We start from the raw sequence: 10,988 nt of genomic DNA, 5'->3' as shown, positions 1-10,988 counted from the left end.
TGAGACCCACCTGCTCTACTAACGGAGAAGCTAAGAGCACTCTAGATTGCATTTGTCCTTGACCTGAATCCCTGGCTCCTTTCAGATATGATTTAAAACATGACTCTGGGCTTCAAGGAAGTCTTAACTTTAAAACAGACACTCTTAGAAACATAGTTCAGTTGTGGTTTCTACATGGCTGAAGTCATGCAATATCTTTAAAAAAAATAGTAGTAAGTTACATGGAAATGTTTGATTAGTCTGTGAAACACTTTTTAGAAGATTGTTACCATTAGTGCTCTCTAAAAATGTTATTTATTACACTTTCAAAATTGTGTCTTTCTTTTTGCTCAAAAAGTGTTCAGTCATTAAACACTAAACATCTAGTCTTTGAGAAGTCGTTTTATCCTATTAACCATCTGGAAAAAAATAAAACAGGCATCAGCTGTATACTCACAAGACACTTGTCAGAATAGGAACAGAAATCTGTCAAGTTGGGCTGTGTGCTTAAATATATATTTTAGAAGAAACAAAACTAAATGATGGTTATTGTGAGAAAAATCTTTAATTATTCAAATTTGTACAAGTAATATAAATGTGTGGTGATTTATATTTCAAAATGACTTGTGATTTTCTATCTAAAATAGATTTTCCTAATATGATGAAAGGAAGCTTATTAATGAAAATTTTATTTAAATCCAGTTTGGGTGGTACTTATCTATTATGAAAATCATGATTTCCATCATAATTACTATCTTGATGACTTTGTCTCTGCTTGCCTGTCACAAAGTCATAATGAAATTCTGTGGACTTCCATGGGGGAGTCCCTGAATATTTGACATCCTAGTAATCAGTAAATAAGAAAAACTAGAAAAATAAGAAAATAAGAAAATAGAAAAATTTGAAAATAAGAAAAACTAGAAAACTAAGAATCAAAAAGACAAGTAGCTAACAAATATCCCCATGTTGCACACACCCCAATATTAGAAAAAATTACAATATCTTCATTATAATCACTGACATAAGTTATATTAGATATAAGTGCCCAGGAGGAAGTGAGCCCCAGTTTCACTCAGTGCCTTATCACTTTCAAATCTCCAAAACATTATAATGTTTTATTAAATTAACAAATTAAATGATTTCACAAGTATAAAATGTGTCTTTTGTTGGCAAAATGTATAATGAGCTTAACAACATACAGGTACTTATTCTTAGTCACTAGATTTAGTTTTATAAAAGCGCTTCTGTCTTCTCTTCCCAGCTATAGAGGGCAAAGTCAAGTCACCTGTGTTTTGTGAGAAAAGAGGCAGTTACTCATGGTATTGTCAGAAAGTGGGGAAAATAAAGTGAATGTGTGTCACATTAGGGAAAAAAAGAGGGTTTATTTTGTTTTGTTTTGTTTTGTTTTTTCCATTTTAGGACAGTGGTTCTCAACATCAGCTGCCCATTGGAATTACATGGAGGTGGATCCTAAAACTCCAATCCCTCAGGTGATACCCAGTTTTTGTTAAATTAGACTCTCATGACATACAACCAGATGTATCTCATGATCAGTTTTAAGATATAGATAACGTAAGGTCTAGGAAAATAGGACACGCAAGGTAAAAAAAAGGAGTCTGACTTCTGTCTCTATCTCACATCTCCAGTGGGTCATATCACAAGGAAAGCAACCCGCCACCAGGACCATTTAGATTTGAATGTTGTAATCCCATAACAGGTACAATCCCCAATTCCTGACCCGCCAGAGGAATTAGATAATGTTAACCTAAAAGGATTCCTCCAGTGAGAACTAGATGCTCTCTGAGAAGATGAGAATTACCCACTGCAGGCATCCCTGAGAGCATCTGCTATGTACTTCCAATCCATGTATCTGTTGGCTTACAAATGGATGCTCAGACGTAAGTAGGAATGGTTCTCACTCCATGTGTCCCAGAAAACTTTACATAGTCTTTCTTAGCCTCTGAAGACAGACAATGGTCATCTGAGAAATATCCAGAATTATTTGTAAAAGAAAACACAGGCAAAACCCTCTATTTTGTGTCAAGAAAAAATTCTGATCAGCAACTGTACTACCTAGGTTTGTAACAACAGCAGTTAAAATAACCAACCTTTGGTGTCTCTGTCCAAAGCCTTGAATAAAATGTATCTTTTACTTGGATACAATGTATTTTTCACTTTCTCTCTCCGCCTTACTTTCCACTCCTTCTGTTATTGATGTTTTTTCTCTATCTTCTAGAAATCCTATTTCCACCTGCTAACCGAAGATGATTCTAAAGCTTGTAAACCCCATCGTAGCTCATTATTTGAGATATTCCAGAGACAAATATGCCACCTCCTTGGAAAAACACACATAATGGTATGGGATAAACCGAGAATAAAATGTCATTGTTGCTGTTGTAGTTTTTGTTGTTATTGTTTTTATAAGAGATTCTTTTTTATTTATTTTTTACCAAGGATTGAGGACAAATGTAGTCACTAAAGTCATCAAATGAGTATACTGTTTATGTAATCCCTGAGCATAGATAATAAGCCAACTTAAACGAAAGGTATGAAATTCTCTTATACTGCTATGGGTTTTGAGATGAGGCTTTAAAAGCCTCACCTATCAGAGAAGCATGAACCCAGTCTTCAGCTGTGTGTGCTCGTTTTGTTTTAAACCATTCAGTCCTAGGCAAGACTGTTGACATGTCAGTTTTCTTTCATGTTCAATGAGATAGTTCTTCAAGGGCATTTTTGTTTCATAGAAACACAAGCTATGGAATCAGAAAGATACACTGAGTTCTCTTAGCTCAGCAGTCATGGGCAAGATAATTCGCTGCTCTGAACATCTCAGTTTTCATGTGAAAAAAATATCATACCCAGCTTAAAGAGCTATTTCTTTAGAAAAAAATGAGAAAACATAAAAAAAACCTACTAGTTAACCAACAGAAACAGACTAAGCAGTTTATCACCAATACCCGCTATTACTTCCTATAAACTTGAGAGCTACTAAAAAAGAGAAGCCATTGTAGGAGTCAAATACTGAGCTCCTAAATTATAATTTTTTCCTGAAAAATGTATTTAACCTTGATGAATAGAAACAATTGAAGAAAAATAACAAACTATCTACATGTTACTTTTCCCTAAGTCAGTTTATTTATTTAAATGAGATATGGATATGTTATGAGACTATCTATTTAACCATTAAAGTATTAATGACTGGATGGCTTGTTCCTGCCTGGAGTGAGAAAATATGACCCATAGGAGTTTCCATGCAGAGCAGTACAGAGGCTACAGATACCTGTTGAGCAGCACATTGCCAGCCAGAGAACTAAAGTGTGAATGGAAGACCTCCAGGTGGCACAGACATAAAGTAGTCAGTAACATGCCCAAAATAGTGAACAAGGTTTACTTTGATTATATATTTGACAACAGTAAAATTGATACTAGTAGCCAATCACAAATTCCATATTCAGTCAAGATAAACTAATATACTAAAAGCCAAAACATGGGAGTCCTTTATAGAAAAATAGCAAGGTATAAGTGGCTTGAAAGGAAAATAGTAAAATAGGGGAGGGGGAGAGAAGGGAAGTTGATACAGGAAGGTAAAACAATAATAAAGGTGTCTGAAAAATCACTAGGGATCATATTATTATTTATTTACTTATATATAAATCTGTGTGTATAACAAATATACATGTTTGTATATATGTATATGTGAATATATATGCATGTATATATATATATGTAGAGATAGGTAGGTAGATAGATAGATAGATAGATAGATAGATAGATAGATAGATAGATAAAATGCAAATCCCCTCCTACACTGACAATTCTTCCTATAAGAGCTATAGAAAATATTTTAAAACTCCCAATGACAGGCATATGATACTCCATTTTGAGTTGTTGATCATGGTTGTCCAAGAGAGCCTTAAATCATTATATACTGTCATTATTCTTGGTTACCTCCCAGAGGTGAAAACTAAGTCCCTGTGGCTGAAGATAGCATGCCATTTGTACATAGAAATTGGGGCATCTGATACTATATCCTCCTCCCTGAGAGCTAGATTTCACAGTAGAAAATGGCATGCAAACTTCCAAGGGAAGGAAACAACCAATTATCCTATCCACCTATGAAGTCTATGAACTACAACATATATATATATGTATATGTATATGCATATGTATATGTATATGTATATACATATACATATACATATGTATATATATGTATGTATATATATGTATATGTATATGTGTATATATATATATATATATATATATATATATATATATATAAAACACATTGTATATCTTAGAAGTAACCAACAGTTCTTTGATTGGATTTAATGCTTGCTCAACAAGTAAAAAATTAGGCTTGTTACTGTAACCTAGTCAACTACATGGGGCTAAAAAAAAAATGTCATGAGTCTTGAAGGAGGACTTATATTAGGAGCATCATGGAAGAGGGGACATAAAAAACTGTAAGAGCCAGAGAAGCAGCAAGTTTTTGTGCAATTGTATCTCATAGAAATGTCAGAAAAGCTACGCCCATAAAGTCTCAAAAACAAGCCTACTTAAACAAGAACTGAACAAAGACAAGACCAATAGACATGCTAACATGGAAAGGATAAATCTCACAGGACCCCATGATCAGACGAAGAACTAAAGGATGCCAAGAGAACAATAGTCTTGCCTAGGGAAAAACTCCCTAATACATTATCTGGTATCATGTTTTTGGCTCTGAAATCCCATATATATTCAAGTAATATTATATGGAATGAGCAGGTTGTATTTTTCAACTTAAGAATATAGACATATAATAAATAATTAAATATATAAACTATATATATATACACATATATATTAAACAAAGAAAAAGAGGCCATGCATTTGAGAAAACAAGGGGTTATATATGGGAGGGGCTAGAGGAAAAAAAGAGGAGGGGAAAATGACGTAAATATATTCTAACTAAATAAATATTTAAGCATAAAAATAAACAATAACAAGAAAGCAAGGTGAAGAAAAGAGATGCCATCTGGCTGATTATATCAGCTTTCCTACCAATTAAAATTTCCTGGTCCATTTTTTTTTTTAAGATACTGGCCTGGAAACCAAGAACATTTTTATGAAGGGAAGTCCTACTGGATAAACATTTACTGTACAAGAGTATATTTCTTTTGCAATTGATTCCTCAATAAGAGGGATGAATTTAGAGGATTTGGAAGAATACCAAGATGTATTCAAATGATCTTATACCATATGACTCTGTACCATATGTGGTTGAACTTAATTAAACAGGGTTTTTAAAGGATGCCACTGTTTGCCTCCAGCGTGGATACAACCGTCAGAACCTAGGCATTCAAATACTAAAAATGAAGTCATAAAAGTAGTTCAACCACACACAAATGTAATATATTTTTAAAGACATAGACCTGAGAGAAGAGATTATCTGTTCATATAGTCAGGGTAAACAATCCTCTCTATGCCCAACAGATGGAGGCTTTGGGTGTGGGGAGAGAAAACAGAGAAGACTGAAAATGCAGAGCTTAAAGTGACCACTTGGATTATGTCTTAAAAGTCTCTCCTATTTATTGTGGGCCCAGAGTTCATTATTGCAGGTAGAAGAAAACACAGAATACCCTGAGTATATAATTTCTGAGCCCATATAATTTATTAATAAGCATCTTACTTTTAATACATGTAGCTAACCTTATAAGAATGGAATTAATAATATTGCCATATTCTGCTTCTCCCTGTTCTCAATAATTTGTTTTTATTCACTTAATATGTTCTCATTGTAAAATATGCTTCATGAAAAACAGTGAAGTTTTATGCTTTAAAAAACAACTATAAAAATCAAGATTTGATAAGAATTTCAAGACCCAAATCACGATTAGATTCTCAGTGGGGGCCAGGACCTGCACTTCACCTTTTCACATGGATTGTCACTCTCTCCTGCCAACAATCCTGACACCCATGTCTCTGCAGAAGAGGAGGATGCAGAAGCTTGGAGAGTATCACAAGGCCATGCAGCAAGGAAATCTGTAGAGAAAGCTTGGCTCATCCCAGCCTCCTCCATCACTGTGTTACATGTCCTTTCCTTAGAATGTGTCCATGCTTGAGACCTAAAATTCTGATGAGATGTAAATTAGGAGCATACAAGGATTTGTGGCCAGGGAGATGGCTCAGTGGGTGAAAGCACTTGTCCCCAACTCTGATGACCTGTGGTAGTTAGATCTTTGGAATCACGTAATGGAAGAAGAGAATAGACTCCTGCAAATTGTCCTCTGAATTCTACAGGGTGAAATGACACATGCACACACACACACACACACACACACACATACACACACACACCATAAGTAAATTCAACAAAACTTTCTTTTAAAAAGAAGGATTTATGGGGAAATACTTTCTCTTCAAGACAATGAACCTTTTTCCCTTAAATGTCTAGGTATCAACCAAATAGATTGTTATCACAAGTCATCAATATCCATTTACAACCATAGACAGCAACGACATGGTGCTTGCTCGCAGCGCAATCATCATGGCCCAATAGCAGTGAGTCTGTAAGAAAGTATTCTGAGGTGTTAGATTTAACTGCTCTCCAGCAGTTGTCAGAGTTAGACAGTAATTCAGACAATCTGCCCAAGTAACCACTCCCAGGAAGTTTCTATGGAAACAATATGTGCTCAATATGAAAACCAGGTTGTCTTTCTTTCAAATGGTGTGTGTGTGTGTGTGTGTGTGTGTGTGTGTGTGTGTGTGTGTGTGTAGCATGCATGCTATTTGCATATATATGGGAGATCAACTTTCTGATCCTTTTGGAAAACACAGACACGGTAGTAACAGAGAAAATTCCAAAGATGAAGGAAGTCAGAAAGTGAATTACCAGTTGCTTTATAGAAGCCTTTTTTGAAACTAAATATGGAGTAGGATCTTGGTCTTTTGTCCCTGCCTGTGGGGTTTGCATAAACCAATTAATTTCTATCTATTTTCTCCATTGTTAAAAAGTATATCACAAAAAGTATGAGAAAATTCTTCCTAGATGTTTGTTACATACTTGTGTTTTTTCAAAAACTGTTAATATTTTAGTTTCTTTTAACATTTTCCACACAACTTTTGAGTGCCCTTTTTCCCCCACAACTAATGCTGTGGTTCATTCCCTTGGAAGACAAAGACTAAAAATAAATTCAGCTTCTAATTTGGTCACAGTTGAGTGGGTAAGAAGAATCAGAAAAACAAGAATTAACAAATAATGTGCTGGCATTGATCTAATTGCAGAGAGCCTGGAGAGATGGTTCAGTGGTTAAGAACACAGGATGCAGTTCTAAAGGACCCAGGTTCAGTTCTGAGTACCCACAAGGCAGCTCATAACTGTCTGTAACTCCAGCATCTTCACACAGATATACATGCAGGCAAAACACCAATGCACATAAAGGATACAATGAAAAAAATTCCTCCTGAGGCAATCAAGCACACAGTGGAAGGAGGAACGGGCTACAGTCAGGACCTCAAAAGACATACACAGAAGGAGAAGGCTTATGGTGCATCTCAGCTGGTCAGAGGACCAGGGGTAAGGAGCAAAGTAGGTCTGTGGATGCACATATGTATCAGAACAGTGACAAGTTAAATTTTTAAAAATATGTATTAGAAATACCAAGGGTCAACTTCCAGACCTTGAACATGTTGGGCAGGGCCCTACCACGGGATTATAGTCTTTTCTTATGCCTTTTCAGCTAGCAATCTTACACGAAAATATAAAAAGTATTTCTGCTTTTCAAATTGAATCAGCAAGGGTTGAGAGTAGTTATCAGCACTTTATCTGTATAAGTATTAATATATAAATATGTAAAGGTAATGGTAATGCCATGATTGGCAAAAGACAATAATAGCCAACTAAGACCATGGATGACAGAATCTCGACACTCACAAAGGGGGTCTTGTGAGCACTGGAAGGTGGAAGATCATTCATCTCAACTGGGAAAGCCTTCTGTTCTCACACTATTCCCTTCTCGGTTTTCCCTGGTCCAGTTAAATCCAGGAGGGAAGCAGACACTCACAAGAGGCTGCTGAACAAACAGGGACTAGCCAGTTTCAGTACAGACCATATTAAGTAGGAGAATAAACTGAAACACACAGGGCTGACAACGAGAAGGGATGCAAATCAGCCTGCTTTAAGCTATCATGCTGAAAGGCTAATATTACCCATTCGTTAGGAAACAAAAGCCAGGGTGAATAAGCAAACCATTCAGCACTTAGATCGTCCGACCTTCCAGGAAAGTTACATGTGTCAACATTGATTCAGGAGGCCTGCTTGCCGGTCAAAGAGTCTACTCTACTCCCACAAATGTAGAACACCAACCAGTTTCTGAAGGTTTGGAGTCATGATCTTTCTTGATATAAATGAAAATTTTGCCACTTTTGAGAGATGAAGGATATCTATGCATATGTATACTCAATTTTATAAAAGGAATCTAGTGTGCTAATTTTTGACATGTCCAGATAAAACTGGTTAGGTCAAGATAAACATGCAAAGAGCTTTATCAGCTCATATAAGTGAGATAGGGCTGGCCCCAGCAGTTGACGTAATTGGGAGCTCAAATTATCTTACCAGGCCATGCTTTTTTCCAGATCTCCCTTCCAGGCTAGTTCCCTCCTTGTGTTGTTCATGGCTGAAATGGGCCAGGAAAGATGGTCTGATCGGTTAATGTGTATGGCTCGCAAGCTTGAGAACCTAAGATTAGTCCTATTAGTGAGCTCCAGGTTCATTCAGTAAATGACACTGTCTCAAAAGAAAAGGTGAGCTGCAGAAGTGAGTGATTAAAAATGGGATTCACTGTCAACCTCTTGAAACACACACACACACACACACACCTGCACACACACCTGCATGCATACCCCCCCACACACAGACACACATACATACATACACATCCGTACACCTGCATGCACACCACACACATACATACACACACATGAACATACACCCCCACACAGATACACATAAACACACACACCTGCATGCACACACACCCCCACAGACACACATATATACACGCATACACACACACCTACATGTGCACCCCACACACACATACACACACATACACACATACACACACCTACATGCACACTCATACCTGTGTGCATCTATATACACACACACATGCATGCACATCCACATGCACATGACACCTCCATCACCATCCCACACACACACCCCTTCCACCTTCACATCTCTACCTTTATATGTAATAAAGAAGAGCAAGCTCTTCTCCAGCACACACTGAGGTTCCAGTACAACATTCAAATCTTTGAGTTCTGCCTACCTGTAGAAGCTGATCATCATGGACAGAGACACACAAGGTGTCACCAGCCTAGGGAAGGGAACAGCAAGCAGAGAGTGCTCAGGACTCTTGCCCATAAATTATTTTTCAAGAGCTCTCCAAAAATTAAAGGGAGAGGACGGAAAGAACTCAAGCTGGTCTCGAAGGGTGATTAGACAAAAGAGACAGTGGTTGACCGAAATGTCCTTACTTAAACAGAAAGCTGTCTTTTTAGAATTTCATTGTTCTTGATGGCTCAGATTTCACATTTTCTAAATTTTCTTCTTCTGTTCATGTGTTTTAAGAATCTCTTGTGGTTGGGATATGGAATAACCCTAAGGTCTCGTGTGTGTCAGAGACTTCATTGTAAGTGTGATGCTGGGGGAAGGGGCAGGGCTGGTAAATGTGATTGATTTATGAGAGCTCAAAATTGACCACTGGGTTCATTGGTGGACTCACTGTTTGATGGTATTTTGGGGAAATGAAAGACACTAAAAGGTGGAGGCCAGGTGGCAAATCCCTCCCTGAGGCTGTGCCTGTTCCGGGCCTAACTCCTCTAGTTTTGTTTCCTGTCCACGTTGAAGAAAGCAGACTTCTCTGGCAAACACTCCTTCTACCATGATGTTCTGCCTCACCTTCCAGCTAAGCACACACTGAAACCCATGAACGAAAATAAATCTTACACACATTTGAAAATAAAATACATAGCGTTAAAAAAACACTGTTGATCTACAGAAACACATTGTGTCTGGTCACTTATCTTATAGTATAGCCTTTTGCAATCCTTGTTCATTAGAATAGCTTGCAGCATTTCTTGGTCTCTTGTGTCTTGGACCATCACATATATATCTATATGTATATATGTGTGTGTTTATGTGTGTACATGTGTATATACATAACATTTATATAATTATATATAATAATATATAAAATATATGTATACATATACAATGTGTGTATGCATGTGTTTATGAAGTTGTATATTACACACACACACACACACACACACACACACACACACACATATATATATATATATATATATATATTTCATACACAAATGTGCTGACTAGAAACACTGGCATAATGCTAACTTGATGACGAAGACCCTTTGACTGAACTCTGATTTTATACAGAACAGTCATGCATACAACTATACATAGCTTGCTTCATGTTTTTGATTCATACCATATCCTTCCCATTCTGACTGCATTTAAACATTCAGCTTACTGTGTCAATGCAGTCAGAACCGTCATCTGTTACTCACCATTACTCCACCCTCCTCACCCTGCCACTGACTTAGTCCTAATTCTTTACTCACTTTGCTTTCCCAGAATGCGTTCCCCTCAGGAGGGTCTCACTACAACAGTTTTACATGGGGCCTTAATACTGATAATATTTTAGGTGTTTTTGTAATCCACAAAGTCAGTTTTGGTGAAGATGAAAACCTTAGCTCAAACTTTCTTCTAAGAATCTAAATGATGCTGTTCAGTTTTATTCTGAAATAGCATGGTGCTATTGGAGGTTTTGAAGGAATATAATTTTAATTTCTATATAAACCATATGATTGCTTTTAAATGCCCATAATGCCTTTTAAAATGGCATCAAAATATCCCTGGGAGGTCTGTTCTTTTCTGAAAGTAAGCAGATGTGTAGTGGATCTGGGAGAACACTGAGGGGTGGGAGTGGGGTGGG

At 36.8% G+C, this 10,988-nt stretch overlaps 1 long non-coding RNA gene across 1 annotated transcript; it reads left to right on the top strand.

Annotated features, from left to right (window-relative positions):
* The first annotated feature begins 1,396 nt into the window (after positions 1-1,396).
* LOC116076440 lies at positions 1,397-2,378 on the top strand. The gene is made up of 2 exons (XR_004112953.1): positions 1,397-1,469; positions 2,216-2,378. It is a non-coding gene; the product is annotated as an uncharacterized LOC116076440 (long non-coding RNA).
* The last annotated feature ends 8,610 nt before the right edge of the window (positions 2,379-10,988 follow it).

Source organism: Mastomys coucha, unplaced genomic scaffold (assembly GCF_008632895.1).
Source record: "Mastomys coucha isolate ucsf_1 unplaced genomic scaffold, UCSF_Mcou_1 pScaffold4, whole genome shotgun sequence".
NCBI classification, from domain to species: Eukaryota; Metazoa; Chordata; class Mammalia; order Rodentia; family Muridae; genus Mastomys; species Mastomys coucha.
This window is presented reverse-complemented; position numbering and strand designations above follow the sequence as displayed.